Here is an 18,318-nt window from a genome sequence, read left to right as displayed (position 1 = left end):
TCTGTGCAATGAAATTATTGTAAGATACGCACACACACACACACACATACACACACACATAATTATTAGATTGGGGGACCATGAAGAAGCTATAATTGACAGTTCTGAAAGTTAATCTGTATGGATAATATGAGGAATTCTGTTCAAAGAATGAGTCCTGGATAAACAGAACTCGCATTTCCTGTTCTATATGTCGGCTTTGGCCTCCATCATGGCAGGGTGAGTAGCAAGCTACAAGTATTTGAAATGCTGACAATCTTTAGGGTGAGGAGGCATGGTAAAGAAGCAATCTTGTACATCTATGGCAATTATTTTTCAGTTTCTGGGGTGGCCGTGTAAGATGAGAGGCCAGGCTGTGAGGTTCCCCTGGGCTTTAATAAATTGTATTTAATTTCTTAAGGTCTTTTAACAGTCTATAATCCTGATATTCCTAAATAAAAAGATATTGGGGTGATTTAAAGACTGGTGGGGGGCTTTATATGCCCAATATTTAAGTTTTTCCTCCACCAGACAGGTAGCAATTACAATTCTCTCAGCATTTAAAGGTCATTACTTAACCCAGATAGGAGCATCAGATTTATAAGTAACGGAGTTAACAGTGGACAGTGGCCCGTAGGATAAATTTTGATACCTTAGGCTATGTCTGTCATGTATGATTTCTGGAATAAAGGGCCCAATTATGCCTTGAGCTTGTTTACTCAAGTTCCTTTAAGTTTAAAACCCATATAAGAGACAAAGGAGTAATAGTCATCTTAAGTACTTGGCAAATCTTTTCCTGAAATATAAGAAACCAAACGTGCTTATGTCTAGCAAGCCGATTATTTTTTCCCCTGTATTTTAAGTGTTTAGTTGGTTTGGAATCCTGAATCCAGAAGGCCATATCATTGGAATTCACACCAGTAGCTCCCTTAGGCTCTGCCCTGCATGAATCTGAATTGTTTTTGTAGAGGGTTGTACAATAATCTTAATTTCTTTAGTAAAGTCAGGATCAACCTTTACTGGGACAATTTTTATACCTTGTACAGCAGAGGAGCTACAGCCTATATTTAGCCCCAGTGTCCCTTCTGGGGAGGTCCAGACTCTTATATTAAGACATAAAAGTCCATTCATAAAGCTTATATCTCAGACCTCAATAAAAAACTTTATCCACAGATCTAACTTAGGCATACATCCTCAGTATCTCTAGGTTATTACTGAGATTCATGTATCATTAATAACATATTTAGATGTTTATGTGTTACAATGATCTATCCTAATAACTGGCAATTCATATCATGTTATTTTTTTTAACTTTCCTAAACATTCTCTATATCTAAACCTTTATATCCCTATAAAAACTTTATATCCAAAAGCATCTATGTATTAAACTTGTCAGGAGAAATAAGTGATTGATTATTAAAAATAGCCAATGTAAAGTGAATTTCTTTTAATAAAGGAATGGTAAAGGGTCATTTTGAAATCTGTTAGGTGAACTATCTTTTACTTGAAATTGGATAGTAAGGCAAATTGTCTTTAAACCTGGTAAATGGAAATATAATCTAAATTATCTTAAAGCATAGTTTGGACAAAACCCTGGCAATAAGGGGTATGGCAGTTTTGTCCAAAGTGTAAACTTTTTAAATGTTAGGGGCTAAGTAATGAATTGATTATATGAAATTTAGCATACATAGCATGTATATAAGTATAATTTTGTATATATTAGAGAAATTGAGCATTTATGATGATCAAGTTTTAATTTGTATCCTGAAAATTATCTCTAATAGGTATAGCTTAAGTACAACTTATCCTTAACAGTTTACAGTTTAGGTCGGCCAATCAATCAATAAGTTTTATTTCTTAATTATCTTTAATTAAAGTAAACTTATTCTTAACAATTTATAAGTTAGTTGCCCTTATAAGCTTAGAACTTTGGTTTTATACCTGTCAGTTTATCCTTAAAAATATTAAGTTTGTCCTGAAATTTTTTTTAATATAGAAACAGGAACTCTTATTCAAAATATAGTATATGAGGAGAGTAACAATTTAATAAATCCTTTAAGGTGTATCATGAAATGAGATAAGCACAGTAAATTTACAGGCCCAGACTAAAACAAAAGAGCAGGAATTTTTTTTTTTTTTTTTTTTTTTGTAGCAGTTGCAGCCTGTTTGTCCAGTCTGTATCAAGCCAGATAGCCACGCCACCGGGAATGGCAAGGTGAGGAGAAGGGTGGAGCCCAAGTGAGCTGAGATGCAGATAGCAGATAGTTAGGTTCAGAGAGAAGAAGGCAGATGTTTAGGATTCCGACCCCCAAACGTCTTCAGGGGTCTGATGAATCCATACAGGTCGTAGTAGGGCGTCCCCTAACCAGGACCTGTTTTTTTGAAATGGGTTAACTGAAGTTCTTGTACTTGGCCAAGATTTTTGTAAATTACCAAGAACTTAAATAGTCAACCCAGAAAAAGGAAAAAGAGAAAAGGACACTTTTTTAGGAGAGTTAGAAGTTGCCATTAGTTTTTAAACCGGCTCTGGCTGTGAGGCTTGCATTGATTTAAATGAAGGCTGCTGGAGTGGAGCTCCTAGTTAGCTGCAGGACAAATTTAGGGCTCAAGTTAGCCCTTAGATTCCAGTAGTTTTAGCAAAAAAGGCTGTTTGTAGCAGGACGCTGCTGCTACTATGGAGAACATAGTGAACTTCATTAGCTCTGGTTTATGCTCTCAGGAGGTCTGGCTGTGTGAGAATATTGTGTTACCTCCTTGTAAGACCCTGAATGAAGTAACGGCAGGTTTCTCCCTAAAAGGGAGGGGTTAGAATCTCTGCCGCTTATCATATTCTGATGGTAAATCAATTTCATAAGGTTGGTGGCTTTTAGGGGTCTCCTAAATCTTTCCTTACATTTTTTAGGGGGGGCTTTATGGAATTAAGATAGTCTTTGCTTCCTTATCTAAGCCTGTGAACAGACTAGAGCTGACTGAAATGCCTTTCGTCGTAAGCCTGTGTCCTGTAATTTCTATCAAAAACTGATTCTCTTTTGACTCGTTCTGACTCATGGTGCAAGAAGGATTTTTTTTTTTTTTTTTTTTTTCTGAGACAGGGTTTCTTTGTGTAGCTTTGCGCCTTTCCTGGATCGCACTCTGTAGACCAGGCTAGCCTCGAACTCACAGAGATCCTCACAGATCCTGTGGCTCTGCCTACCGAGTGCTGGGATTAAAGGCGTGTGCCACCACCGCAAGAAGGATTCTTAATAGGGAAGGGAGATATTCAACTACTCACCACAAAGAGGCCTGGGGTTCCTCCCGGTCTGCAGCACCTTTGGTGAGGTCCGTCGGTAGCCGGCACTTCAGGGGTCACCTTTACGACTCCCCGGAGAGACTGCCTCGTCTCTGGACAGCCTCCGCCAAGCACACCACTGCTTTTTGAGTGTGCTTGGTAGATTACTCTTCCTGAGACTGGGCCCCACGTTGGGCGCCAGGTCTTGTATAATATTAGAGGAACCAGCCTCAATATTATACATCCCAGGGGCTCAGGAGAGAGAACTACTGACGGCGAGGACTATTATCAGGAAATATAATCGCAGCACACCGAGTTCTATAGTCCACTTGCTTTAATTCCTCTGGCATAACATCCTTTATACACAGCTTCAGTTCTGTTCTCATGTCTAGCTCCTTTCTTGCCTGATTTCTCTCTATATTTATCTACTGTCCCCTCTAGGTTCTATCTTAATTCCTTCATCTAGTTCTGTCCCTTCTAGGTTCTCATCTATCTAGTTCTTTCCCCCATCAGCTTCTCTCCCGTCTCCTTCTCACTCATCTGACTCTTTCTCATCTTGTTCTTCCCCATCTGGCTCTTCCTCATCTTCCATCTCGTTCCTCTAGTCCTCTCTTTTAGCTCTTCAATCTAGTTCTTCCCCATCTCAGTCCGTTCCTCTCAAGTTCTTACCCATCTCGTTCTTCCATTCTCTTCTCTCTTCTCTCCCTGTGTCCCCTGCTTTACAGTTATATATCTCCCCAAAATCACAATCCTCCCCTCCACCCAGGACACTCAGCCTGAACTTCCTCAGGCAGTGATTGTCCACTATCAGGATCAAATGGAGGGTTGATAAGAATTACAAAGAAGGGCACTAGTTGTTAATTACCATTTGTGACCCAAAGGGGAAGTGACTAATGAATCAACTAAAGGCTAAATATGGGTAATATCAAGAAGAGGGGTCTTACGTATACAACTATAACCTTAAATGTGTTTGGTAAAGGATGTTAAAAATCTATAAGTTGCTAGGTCAATGGGAGAAAATAAAACTGTCTTCTTTTTTCCTGTGGCTCCTATCTGTCCAAGCTGTCTGCCGTTTTTATGCAGGGTGGGGAAAGTGTGCTCAGTCTCTAGGCAACCTGTGTACAGCTAGATGCCTCTGGTGATACAGGGAGGCTTGAACTGGGAGTTCTGGCTGAGCATAGCTGTTAGCACAGAAGTTTATCTAAATATTCCTAGAAGTGGTTAGGTAAGTAGTTAGAGGTCTATAAAGTTAGTAAGGCTGTAAGAAAGAAGGGCCTAAGCTAAATTGTGTAAAACTATTACTTAGTGTCCACCTGGCCTAGGCGGCGTCCTCTTGTGAATTTACTGTAAGTCAGGAGACTTGTACGTGGGCTGCTATCACTTGTTAGTCCTTGGAAGTTGGGCGCCCCCTGGGTGGTGTCTCCTTGTGGAATTTAAGTCAGGAGACTTTCAGGTGGTTATCATTGTTAGTCCTTGGCAGTTGGCGTCCACCTGGGTGGTATATCCTGTAGTCCTTGAAAGTGGCCAAGGGAGATATCTGATTCCAGAGAAAGCCTTTCCTGAGGCTGTTCTCCAAATTACCTGGAATGTGTATGTCCAGAGAGTGCTCAGTCTACACTGTTAGTCCTTCTTAGGGAAAAGTCAATTGGGAAAGCTATGAAGGCACACATGATTTTCATAACAGAATACAGCTGATATATAACAAGCCAAGTAACACCAAAAACTCCTTGGGATTTGGCTTCCTCTGGAGGAATTCCCTGATCCCTCCAGGTAGTGACTTTGCCATAACCAGCTGAGTTCTTATGATATATTTCTGCGGCCCGCAGCATATATCAAAAAGATTATCTATGGTGACCAAGTTGACTGTATTTCTGAAAAGCAGGGATGGTTCAACATACCCAAGGCACCAAATGTATAAGCCACATTAATGGACTTAAAAAGACAGAAATCACATCATCATTTGGTTCAGAAAAAGCCTTTGACAAAATCCAACATACCTTCATGAAAAAGGAATATAGGACTAGAAGGAACATACCTCAGCATAAGTTGAGAGAAAACTACTGTTGTAGGATATTATTTAGGATGTGTTACATTTGTTTATGCTGTGGGACATTGGTTTAATGATGCAAAGATATGTTGCATTCTTTCATATTGCATTTATTTAACTCTGTGAAGCTGTGTTACTTTGCCTGCCTAAAACACCTGATGGTCTAATAAAGAGCTGAAACGGCCAATAGCAAGCAGGAGAAAGTATAGGCGGGGCTGACAGGCAGAGAGAATAAATAAAAGGAGAGAAAAGAGATCAAGGAGCAAGAAAAGAAGGAAGAGGACTTCAGGGTCCAGCCACCCAGCCACCCAGCCACCCAGTCAGCAAGAAATACATGAAAGGTATATAGAATAGAGAAAGATAAAAACCCAGAGGCAAAAGGTAGATAGGATAATTTAAGTTAAGAAAAGCTGACTAGAAACAAGCCAAGCTAAGTCTGGACATTTATAAATAAGAAAAAGTCTCTGTGTGTACTTATTTGGGAGTTGGATGGTGGCCCCCAAAGAGTAAAGAGAATAAAACAACCAACTACAACCCACAGCCAACATCATCTGAAGTGGAGAAAAGGTAGGAGCAAAGCCACTGAAGTCAGGATGCGACGGTGATGTTCAGCCGTCCACATCTTGTTTTCAGTGTTATGCCTCAAAGTATTGGCTGAATCAATAAGGCAGGAGAAGGAATAAACATAAAACAAAGTAAAACAGGGAGAAAAAGTCAAACCATTTCTGTTTGCAGGTGACACGATGCTATACATTGATGATCCAAAAATTCTACCAGAAAAATTTTTAGAAATGATGGACAAATTGAGCAATGTGAAGAACCTGCTTACACAAATCAATAGCTTTTCTACAAACCAACAGCAAACACACAGAGAAGGAGATCATGGACACACTCCCATTCACAGCAGCCTCAAAGAAATTAACCTACCTAGGAATAAACCTAACCAGGGAAGCGAAGGGCCTCTACCATGAAAACTTTAAAAGTCTGATGAAAGAAAGAGACACAGAAAATGGAAAGACATCCTGTGCTCAGAGGAGTTAAGGTTTTGAAAAATGACCACTTTATCAAAAGCTATTTACAGACTTAGTGCAATCCCAATCAAAATCCCCATCTTACTCTTCACAGAAACAGAGAAAACTATCCTAAAATTCATGCAGAAACACAAAAGATCCCAGATAGCCAAAACAATCCTGAACAAAAAGTACAATGCTGGAGAGATTGCCATTCTAGATCTTAAGATATATGCCAGAGCCATGGTAATAACACAGCATGATACCGGCACAAAAATAGACATGTAGACCAAGGAAACAAGTTTGAAGACCCAAACAGGAGTCCACATAACCTCAGCCACTCAGTATATTTTAACAAAGATGTCAAAAACGTACATGGAGAAAAGAAAGCAGCCTGACAGACTGCTGAGAAAACTGGACGTCCGTAAGCAGGAGAAGGAAATCAAACCTGTATTTATCACCTTGCACAGAAGCTAACTCCAAAGGGATCAAAGACCTAAATGTGGGACCCGAAACACTGAAATTCCCTGAAGAAAACATACACTATAGTGACCTAAATGAGACACATAGGAAAGGGGTTTCTGAATGGATTCATTTGTCCAAGACTTGAGACCAACGATGGACAAGTGGGACTCTATGACACTAAAAAAGGGTCAGCCCAGCTGACGAAACCACCAACGGGCCGAGAGGAAGCCCACAGGGAGGGAGAGAAGCTCTGCCGTCTATCCGTCTGACAGAAGATTAATATCTAGAATATACAAAGAACTCAAAAATCAAAGAATCAAAAAAAAAAAAAGAAAAGAAAGGAAAAGAAAAAGAAAAAGAAAGGGAGGGAGAGAGGGAGGGAGGGAGGGAGGGAGGAAAGAAGGAAGACACATTCAAACAACAGGCTGGGGGCCTGAACAGAGAGTTCTCAAAGAATAAAAAAGTGACTAAGAAATAACTAAAAAAATATTCATTATCCTTACTATTTAGAGAAATGGGAATCAAAACAACTTCGGGATTTCATCTGACCTCAGTCAGAATGGCACAGATCAACAGAACAGCCAACAGCGAATGCTGGAGGGCACGTGGGGAAGAGGGGACCCCATCACTGCTGGTGGGATTGCAGGTGGGCACAGGTGCGATGGAAGTCACTGTGGAGAATTCCCAAGGAGCTAAAAATAAATCTGTCCTGTGACCCAGCTGTATCATGCCTTGGCATATGTCCAAAGGACCAGATGCCCTCCTCCTCAGATCCGTGGTCAGCCATGCTCACTGCCGCTCTGTTCACAATAGGTAAGAGACAGAAACAACCTAAGTGTTCTACAACGGATGAGTGGGCGATGAAACTGTGCAGATGGACTACGGAAAACTCCTCGGCTGTAAAGAAAAGTGAAACCAGGAGCTTCGCAGGCAAACGGATGGAACTCTAATGGATCACGCTGAGCGAGGTAACCCAGAGCCAGAAACACAAACGCAGCATTTCTCATCTGAGGCTCCTAGCTCCAAATCTTCAGGTGTGGCTGCCTACCCTGGAGTACCTGCAGAAACAGAGAGAGTGAAGGGGGTCGGGAGATGGGCGAGCAGTGGGCGGGTAGCAAGGGTCAGGTGATCTGACTGCAGAGAAGATGGAGAGGAGGCTCTGGTTGGTGTGGGGGGGTTGGGGTAAGTACAGAGGGAGGGAGAGTGTAAAGAACCTGCCAGGGGCCGCGGTCCCACCGTGTCCACTCTGCCCACCTCCCTCACTAGTTAGAGCAGAGTGAGCCCGAGGCCCCTCTCCAGCCTGAGTCCCAGCGTCTCTTCTCCTTGTCAGTGCAAACAAAATCAAAAGGCCAGACTCTTCTGTAAAGGAGCATTTCTTTTCCACAGTAGCAGCTTTATTGCTGGGTCATAAAATCAATTTAGTGGATCACAACAGACATTAAAACACAGAATAGAAAATGGCAGGTGTCACAACCTCAGTTAGGCATTATCTTGTGATACTGGTTTCTGTTTTATGTGCATGTGTATGTGAGCACATAAAACAGAGATGTGATGTGATTTATTTTCTGGCAGTGGGTAATAGCCAAGAGCTTGAAAAACAATGCTGTGGGGTACCTCTGTCGCCTCAGATGGAAGTTGCAGCAGTGGGGACCAACCATGAGACAGAGGTGCACCCTAAAGAAATAATTTAATGTAGGAACCACAGCTTAATTTAATCTCAGAACTACAGCTGTATTTTAAGCACATATTAATAAAAAAAATAGTACACCAAACATCTGGGACTCCGATATCCTGCTTAATATCGGGGCCTTACCTTCTGCAGACCTCATGAGTCACTGGGTGCTACTAGAGTGACTTTGGTCTCAAATGCAAATATGGCATGCTAATCACCACATTTTGGGAAACGTGGAAAACGGAAAGAAATGAGGTCAGCAGAGTGTGATGAGAAGTCTAGCCTCAGACCGGGGGAACTCAGCCTCAGTAACTTGTGTCTTAGTCACTTAAGTGGCGATAATTACACTAGTTTTTCTAATTCTGTGGGACTTCTTTCACAACCCAGAAGATAATGCCAGCGGAAGCTATGTAAAGTGTGGAGATTTGGGAATGAGTGCTCTTGGCAGCAGAGAGAGGCCTGGGGGGTGGCTCAGTCCATAAAGTGTGTGGCTTCTGAGCTCAAGGACCAGAGTTGATTCTTCAGAGACCAGATAAAAAGATGATCTGTTACTGTTGCCTGATGCAACCTAAAATCACCCAGGAAGAGTCTTTATTAGTAAGAAATTATCCAGATCAGGTTAGCCTGTGGGCATGTCTGTGGGGGGTTGTATTGACCCACCCACCCTCAATATGGACTGGGTCATTTCCTGGGCTAGACCCTGCTTTGTATGAGAGAGGGGAGCTCGCTGAGCATAAGCAGCTAGCAAGCAGGCGGCATGGACGCAATCCTTTCTCTCTGCCCTTGACTATGACATGGCGTGATGAACGCGTCTCAAGTATCTGCCACTGTGAATTCCCTGCAATGTGGACTGTGACCTGAAGTGATGGGCCGAAGAAGCCCCCTCCTCAAGTTGCTGTTGTTCAGGGTCTTTTATCACAGCAACAGGAAGCATAGTAGAGCACCAGGTGGAGTGGGGGACACTTGTCCCCAACACTGGTAGGTGCGGACAGGCTGATCTCTGGAGCCCACCCACTGGCCAGCCAGCCTACTTGGTGAGTTCTAGGCCAGTGAAAGACCCTGTCACCAGAGGAATGATGCCTGAGGTTGTCCTCTGGCATCCAACACACACACACACACACACACACACACACACACACACACACACACACACTCACATGCCCTTGCACACAAGGCAATGCACACCCACACCCACATACACAGACTGGTGGTTTCCTAGCAGGTGTACAAAGCCTCACTACAGGACAGAGCCCAGGTGAGCACATGGTCGCTACAGCTTCCCTTTCCTCTGGCTTCTTCCAACACCATTTCCAAGCAGACACATGAGATGGAGTTGGTGGCAGGGTGCCAACAGAACCCAGTGTAGCCTGCAGCCTGCCATCCAGAGAGTGCAAGAATGAGGAGCCAGCTTGGAGGCCGCCACGCCTCTCTAAGTCATTTGCCCAGAAACTGCTACAGGGATGCGAGGTCACGGAAGGTCCTGGCTCCCATAAGAAAGAGGGAGAGACAGTGTTAGGGACCGTTGTGTGACAAACTTTCCCAGGGAGATAGCATGTGTACACATGTGCATACACACATCACACACACACACACACACACACACACACACACACACACACACACTCACCCCAGAAAGGGGCTCAAGGACAATAGTGATTACACTAAAGTCCAAGTTGGTGACTGACGGAGTTTTATTAGGGTTCCTCACGGGAGAGAGGGTGAGGGAGGGTCCTCAGGGCAGGGATGACTCAAAAGCAGCTGTGTCCCAGGGAGCCCCCTGACCTGGGTGATGGCTCCGGAAGCTGCAGCCCTGAAGCTCTGCTCAGCTCGCAGGAGTCCACCGGTCTGGGGGCTCTGTTAGGGGCAGGGACGCAATGAGCAGCTGTGCAGTGGAGCAGACCTGGCATGTGTCGAGGTGAGACAAGGAGATGTTCCTTTAGTGGTCTTCCGTGGGGTCCCAGGAGCAGCTGCATCTCCTGAGAACTTGGAAGTCTTTGGACCACGCTGACACCCACATCAGCATCTCATAGCCGTTTTCTGTGAGTGAGATAGTTGAGAACTTCTGTTTCACACCGTCTTTTGCTGGTGAACCGAAAGAGCTGTGAGGTTGTGTCATGCACTGGAGGAAGCCAGGGAAAGTGGTTGCTATGCGAATCTGTCCCACAGCTGAGTTCTAACGGGGTCCTTGGGATGTGTGGATGAAAGGGAGGTTTACTAAGGAGCCAAGGAGCCATTTCAGTTCCACAGTTCAAGGTCTCCCTGTCCACTAATCCCTCTTAAAAAGATTTATGTGCATGTGTATTTGTCTCCAGGAATGCATGTATGTGCACCATGTGTGAGCTTGGTGCTGAAGGAGACCAGAACTGGAGTTCTGGAGTTATAGGCAGTTGTGAACTACCATGTGGGTGCTGGACATTGAACCTGGGTCCTCTGTAAGAACAGCAAGTGCCCTTAACCATTCAGCCAATTGGAAAAGCTTGGGTTCACGTGACCTGGGCACTTGGCTCAATCTAAATCCCTCTCAACACATTTTCTTGCCAGGTTCTCTCTAAATCAATTCTTTACTGAATACAGAGCATCTTAAAGAGTGATGTGGGTTCCTCTAAGATCTATATGCTGGGACACACAAGGGTGGAGGAGATAAAGGAAGCAGGGGCCACTATTTAAAGAGTGCTGACGAGCAGCAGAAGGCGACTGTATTCAGTTGATTTGGGGCAATGAAGCCCAGCACGGAGGTAACTACGGCCACCATGGCTCCTTCATCCTACTCACCATAGCGAGGTTACAGGGCCATCCTAGGTGTCCAGCGTCACAGAGAGGATAGAGAAGGTGTGGTACATACACAATGGGGTTTTCTTCAATTGAAAGAAGCAAGTGACATCATCTGCAAGAAAATGGACTTGACTGGCGATCATGATACTGAGTGAATTAAGCCAGTCCCAGACAAATATCACATTTTCCTCTGATTTGTGCTTCCTAGATTTTATTATATACATAAAATCATGTATGTATAAATGACATAAACAGAAATAAAACTTCAGGGGGATAAAAGGAGTAATGGGAGGGAGAGAGAATATGTTCAATATATAAAACATTCTTGTAAGAAAAACTAAAAATCTCTATTATTAAAATAGAATTATTTTAATAAGTTTAATAATTTTAAGAAGTTTAGCATAAGGCTTCAAATAGTATAGGACACTCATCTAGTTTGTTTTCTGTTGCTGTGACAAAACACTCGGTCAAAAGCAATTTAGGGAGGAAACAATCGATTTGGTTTCCAGTTCCAGTCCATCACTGAGAGAAGTCAGGGCAGGAACTGGAAACAGAAGGCATGAAGCACACTGTTCGCAGGCCTACTCACGGGCTCTTGCTCAGCCAGCTTTCCTTTACAGCCCAGGAGCGGCTGCCTGGGGAATGGTACTGCCCAGAGTGGGCAGGGTCCTCCTGCATCAGACAATCGTCAAGACAAGCCCTACAGACATGCCCACAGATTTCTCTTCAGGTAACTTTAAAGTGTCATCTAGACAGAGTTACCTAGGGAGGATATAATGCTGAACTGGTTCTAAGAAAGCCTCCCAGGTGAAACTAAGGCAGTTTAGTTCTATAACGCGGCTTCCTGCCAGGCTGACTAGGGTCAGGAGTTCTGGAGCAGAGGTCTCCAACCTCTTGACATCACCACAATGTCATCTTTGAGTGTGGCAGGCTATTCTGGAATGCATGTGGCCCAGGAGCCAGAGATTAGATACACCTTTGATATAAAGATAGAGTCTTGTTCACCCTCAAGGTATACACAGTGAGCATAAATCCTTCCCAGAACATTCTCCTATCTGTCTCTTCCAAGTTTCCCATTGAACTGGAGAAGACACTTGAGTTTGTGTCTCTCAAAGACATCCCCAAAGCGTGCAGTGACTGTTGGCAAAGCAGGACATCTGCTAAGCATCTGGGTGCTGCGTGTGGCTCACCGAGTGCCCTCTGTCGAGGACAGTCTCTTCCCCTGCCCCTACCTTCCCCTCCCATTCGTGTCCAGAGCCTTCTGCTGGTCTTCCTGACATACAGTTGAACCTCACCTCCTTGGCCTTCACCTCATCTTTCTACTTTAACTTTTGAGAAGATTTCTTGGTCTTTATTTTATGTATGGATGTTTTGCCTGGGTGTATGTATGTATGTATAGCCTATGTGCACTGTGCCTGCAGAGGTCAGAAGAGGGTGTTAGAGCCTCTGAAGCTGGAGTCAAAGACAGTTGCCAGCTACCATGTGGGGTCCAAGAACCAAATTCAGGTTGTCTGCAAGAGCAGCCAGTGTTCTTAACCACTAGGCCATCTCTCCAGCCTCAGGTTCCTATTTTAATATCCAGTGTGCCGGTCCACTGCCAGACAGTCCCCTCACACCCCTGGGGCTTTCCTTCCCCTTCCCATCCTTCAGAAACTCTCTCCACCCACTGAGCAAGATCAAAGTCCCCTCCACAGTTCTACCTCTCCAAGAGACCCACCTGAATCTCAGCAAGGTGGGGCCACACTCATACCACTATAAGCCCATGACAGTTGCTCCCTGAGGAACTCTTCCACCATGGGGACCCATTCCAAAATCAGATTTTGTGCATCAGTGACTTCAGATTTTCATAGCCTTTGATTTCTGCACAAAATTGTCCCCGTACCTGGTCCTTTCTTCCAGGTTCTTTTAAAAAATTATTTTATTTTATTTTCTGTGTCTGAGTGTTTACCTGAGTATGGCCATATGCACCACGTGTGTGCCTGGTGCTCGTGGAGGTCAGAAGAGGGCATTAGATCCTCTGGAACTGAAGCTACTTATGGTTATGAGCCACCATGAGGGCGCTGAGAACTGAACCCACGTCCTCTGCAAGAGCACTCAGTACTCTCGACCGCTAAGCCGTCTCCCAATCCCACTCCCACGGTCTTATTACCTCAGCTTCTGGGACCACAAACTCTTTTTTCCACACCCTGCTGTCCAAAACTCACATGCTCTATGTGCTTCTGTGGAAACGAGGCGGAGAAGCCCAGGGCTAGCTCAGTCTGGATCCCCTTTGGCTCAGGTTCTACATGGAGCCTAGTTCCTTCACCACACACACCTCTCCAAACAGTGCACCTAGCAACCTCAGAATCCTTGACCCCCACCTGCACTGGGTTATACGTACTCCCATCTTTCCACATTATGGGTTTTCTTACCACAGGTAACAATCAAATTTATACAGTTTCTCTTCAAGTATACACCTAATAAATCTGGTTATGAAGAATAGAAGAGGGCCTATCTAATCTGAACCAGTTTGGGATATAAGTACAATAAGATAAAATTGCATCCTCTAGTAGCCTTTGGGGAGAACCCCCTATTTACCATCTCATGCCTATTAATTATGGACATGCATACAATTAAAATCAGATGCATTATGGGAAGGGACACGTGCAGTGGGAAAAATGAATGTATGACCTAATCTATCAATCACAACAGGGAGACACCCAAACAATGCCCTCCGTGAGCAGCTCTTGCTTCTCTTGAACTCCATAAAAGGAACAATAATGAGTTGTCCTAGTACCCTCACTAAATGATGGCTGTCAATCTTGCTTCCTCTGTAACATGCACTAATTTTTTGCTCTGAATAAAAGTTCCCTTGTTTCTTCTGAAAAATCTGTGTGAGCCCAAATTTCCACTTCTCTGGATAAGGCCGAAAACCTAGAAACCCCAAGCCTGAACTCCAACCATCAGTAACAGAGACTGCCGCAGGAGCACCAGCCTTCAAGCCCTCATAGGCTGAGCTCTCACGGGCATTTTAAACACGGATCCGAGTTTGAATTGGTCCCCGCTAAAGTTTCGAGGTTCTAGTGTCCTGGGACAAAGAATTGGACTATGGACACATGGTTAGAAACAGAAATGGGAAATATTAAGGAAGAGAAAGCACTCTGCGAACGGGAGTGGGCTGGCGAGCTGGGGAAAAGGCATCCACTCAAAGCTCCGCTATAGGTCATTCCATGGCACTGCCTCTGCCATGCTTGCGTAAGGCAGGCTTTTCCTGAGCATGCTGTTTGCTCCCCAGATGGGGAAGGGCTTCCAGGTTCTCTCTGTCAACTGGCTTCTTTTGTTAGTCATATGTCTCTTCTCTAGTCTCTACTCTCTGGTCACACAGGCACTGTGATCCCCCTGTGGTCACCCTTTGCTGCCTGCACCGTGACTCTGTAGTCTGTCACCTCCAGCCTTCAGTGTATGTGCTGGTTTTCCCTCTGTGCCCTGCCTGGCTTCCTCCAGTGGAATCCCACTCTGCTAACTAGACCTCAACATCCCCCTTCCCACGTTCACACCCTCAACGTCGGAACATTGGTCAGGTTTCTCCCAGAACTACTTCTGAGCCCGTCTTGGGAGGGAAATTTGTTCACTCTGAAACTTTGCCTCCACGTCACTTCCACTCAAATGTCCCTTCCGTTCTACCTCAGGACAATCAGTCCCAGTCCCTTGTCGCCCTACAAGGGCTGTAAAGTCTCCTCATGGTGAAGTCCACCCAATGCTCCCCTAGACACCAGGTCCATTCTCCATTATCTCTGTTTTCACTCTTCTTATTTACAAGCTCTGACTGTCAGCTGCACAGATTCAGATTCTGCAACTTTGTCTGTGGTCTCTCTGCCCACACCAGAGGCTGTGGTGGCTGCTCTTGTCAACTTGAATGAACAGGGAATCAAGTGACACAAACCTCTGGGCAGGTCAGCCAGGGCACTTCCAGGCAGGATGAACTGGGCAGAGAACTGGACAGTCCTAGAGTGGATGCGGCCACCCAGAGGCGATTCGGGTCTGTAGAGGTCTGGGGCAGCCATGCTTGCTGTCTGCCTTCGCTTCTTGCTGCTGAGTGCCTCCCTCCCACTTGGTTGCTGTGCTGTGGAGACCATCTTTTGCTGCTGTGAGAAGCCAGTTTCTTTATTCTTCCTACATGGACTCACAGACTGAAGAACAATCTCCAGGAATCGTCGGCCCCCCCTTCAGTTGGGACCCGGGCAGCTGAGCTGTCCGGCTCAGTGGACTGAGCAACCACTGTGTGCTCAGCCTCTCCTGTGAGCACACAGTGATTGTTGGACTAGCCAGCCCTCACTTGGAGAGGAGTTTCAGAGGGGACAGAGGAAACACGGAGTCCTCCTCCTGATCCCTCCAAGGGCCCCATGGTCTGGGCTCTCCAGGGTCAACCTTTCTTTCTTTTCCTCAACCACCCTAGGGGGTCGGCTATTTCACATGGCCTCTCTCAGGCTGGCTTGGTTTTTCTGTCTGCTTTGTATTTGCATATGCAAAAAGATCAGAGACCATTCTCACACGCATGCATTTTCAAAGACTGAGCCAGAAAGAAAATCCCTTTAGGCATTAAAACACACACACACACACACACACACACACACACACACACACACACACTCTTAGGTGCTAAAAACATTGATGGGTCAGAAGCATAAATAACTTTGAAAAAGCTGCCTTCTTGGAACAGATCTGAACAATTTGTCCAGTCACTGTATGTCAAAAAATTTATGTATGAACAAGCATTTCCTGGAAATGCGTTAACCAATGGTATCATCTCTGGTAGCTTGTGTGATAAAAGACAAAGCTGGAAAACATGGAGTGGCTTCTCCAGAGTACATTTGTACCTTGAGGGTGGATATCAGTTTGCCTCCCATAAATCACACTGTTTCCCAGCCAGTTTACACAAGTTTCTTGTTCCTGTGCCTGGTCCTTCAAAGCTTGACTCTACCGGTCATGATTTTCCTACCTCCTCATTCTCACACCCTTCTTACTCCAACAGGGGAAAAGCCAAGTCCTCAAGAGCTCAGGCATCTGTGGGACTCTCTCTCCTACCATCCCCACCCCACCCCCACCCCCACCAGGCTCCCCTGTCTGCAGTTTTTCCACTGACTTCTGCAGAGGAGAAGGTTTTAATATCCCTCTTCTTCTTTACAAATTAACACGGAAATTCTGCTGACGAGTCTTCCCCTATCCAGGGCTTAAATCCCAGGACTCTTGAGCTGTGACAATTTAAATGAACAAGATTTCAAAAAACTGATGAATGAGGTTTATAACGTTTTACAGAAGCACACAGGGAAATCCTCCTTCAAGACTTGTGTAGGACAAAATGGCGGGTGGGCAGAGGCCTGTGTGTGCGTGTGTGTGTGTGTGTGTGTGTGTGTGTGTGTGTGTGTGTATGTGTGTGTGTGTGACAGTTAATCTTGATTCTCAACTTGACAAGATTTAGAATCGTTGTGGCTGTGTTTGTGAGAAGTTTCCTAGATTAGGTTAATTGAGGTGGGAAGATTTGCTCTAAATGTGGGTGGCACCATCCCATGGGCTGGGGTCCTGGACTGAGAAAAAAGGAGAAAAGGAGCTGAGCATCAACACTCATCTTTCCGTGCTTCCTGACAGGGTTCCATGTGACCTCTTCACCCTGATGAATTGTGCTCTAGTCTCCTTTCCGCTGCCACCGTGATAAAACACCGTCTACAGAAGCTGTAGGGGAGAAAAGGCCTACTCCATCCTTTACTTCAAGTCATAGCCCATCACCAAGCGAGGTCAGGCAGGAACTCGAGGCATGATCTTGAAGCTTTCTAGCTCCCACATGGGCTCATGCTTCTGTAGCTTTCTTACACAGCTCAGGACCACCTGCCTAGGAATGACGCCACCCACAGTGGACTAGGCCTTCTTTCATTAATTAATAATCCAAGTGATTTCTCTCTTGCATGTCCACAGGCCAATCTGATCTAAGCAATTGCTTAGATAATGCCAGGCTGTGTCAGGTTGACATTATAGCTGTCTGGGACAGACTCACACTGTCAGCTTATGTGAACCTTTCTCCCTTACGTAGTTCTCGTCAGGTGTTTAGTCACAGTGACTGGAAAGTGACTAACATAGGAAGCCATTCTCATCAAGTGCCTCAGAGAGACAGCTGAAGCAGAGTTGGACATGACTGTCACTTGGCCATGGCCACAGTGTCAAGTGTAATTTGGGCCTCCAAAAATCCAAATCTTAGCTCTTTATTATTGCTAAGGAAGTGTGGTTCAGGCTGAGAATGATCAGTGACCAGAGAGACTGAACTCACTCCCTGGGGAAGGCGCTATGAGGTGTCAGAACCCAAGTCTGTTTAACACACAAGTTTGTTCAAATGATAACTTTTGGGTGACTTTGGGAGACAGAGACAGGATGCCTGGGGCTCCCTCACTGACTGTCAGTGTGTCCCCAGATCCAGTGAATGGCCCTTCTCTCTGGCCTCTGTGTGCACATGCACAGGCTTATGCACTTTCACAAACATGTGCTCATACACCACACACATACCACCCTCCCAAATAAAATAAGTAATGTAAGAAAATTAAAAAATAAAAAAGACTAATTGGCCAAATGAATAAAAATATACGACTCAGCCACACACTGTCACCAAGCAACCTACTTCAAATACAGTAAAGAAGTAAAATTAAAATAAAGGACTGAAAAAGATAGGCTATGCACAAGGTACTCAAACGAAAGCCAGAAAAGATGCACTAATTCTAGAGAAAGCAGACCTCAGAGCGCAGACCTCAGGGCTAGATGGGAGGACCCAGTAGCGACGAAAGGGCCAACCTAACAGAGATGGTAGGACTCTGTGATAGATGATAGATGTGTGGAGTAAAGAAAACAGAGCAGCTGAAAAATGAGTAAAACCCGTAGGACCAACAGGAGAAGCAGACAGATCCATAGTCACTGGACATCTGATTCAGCAGCTGACAGAATAGCCAGCCTTAAGCAGAAATGAGCAATGGCCACGCTGCAGGGACGGATGGGTGTGTGTGCACGCATGCACGTGTGCACATGTGCATGTGTGTGTCTGAATTACTCTATTGAGAAGAGGGAAGGCATTCTCGTGTGCCCACAG

Source organism: Peromyscus leucopus, chromosome 16_21 (genome assembly GCF_004664715.2).
Source record: "Peromyscus leucopus breed LL Stock chromosome 16_21, UCI_PerLeu_2.1, whole genome shotgun sequence".
NCBI lineage: Eukaryota > Metazoa > Chordata > Mammalia > Rodentia > Cricetidae > Peromyscus > Peromyscus leucopus.
Note: the sequence above shows the minus strand (reverse complement) of the source record.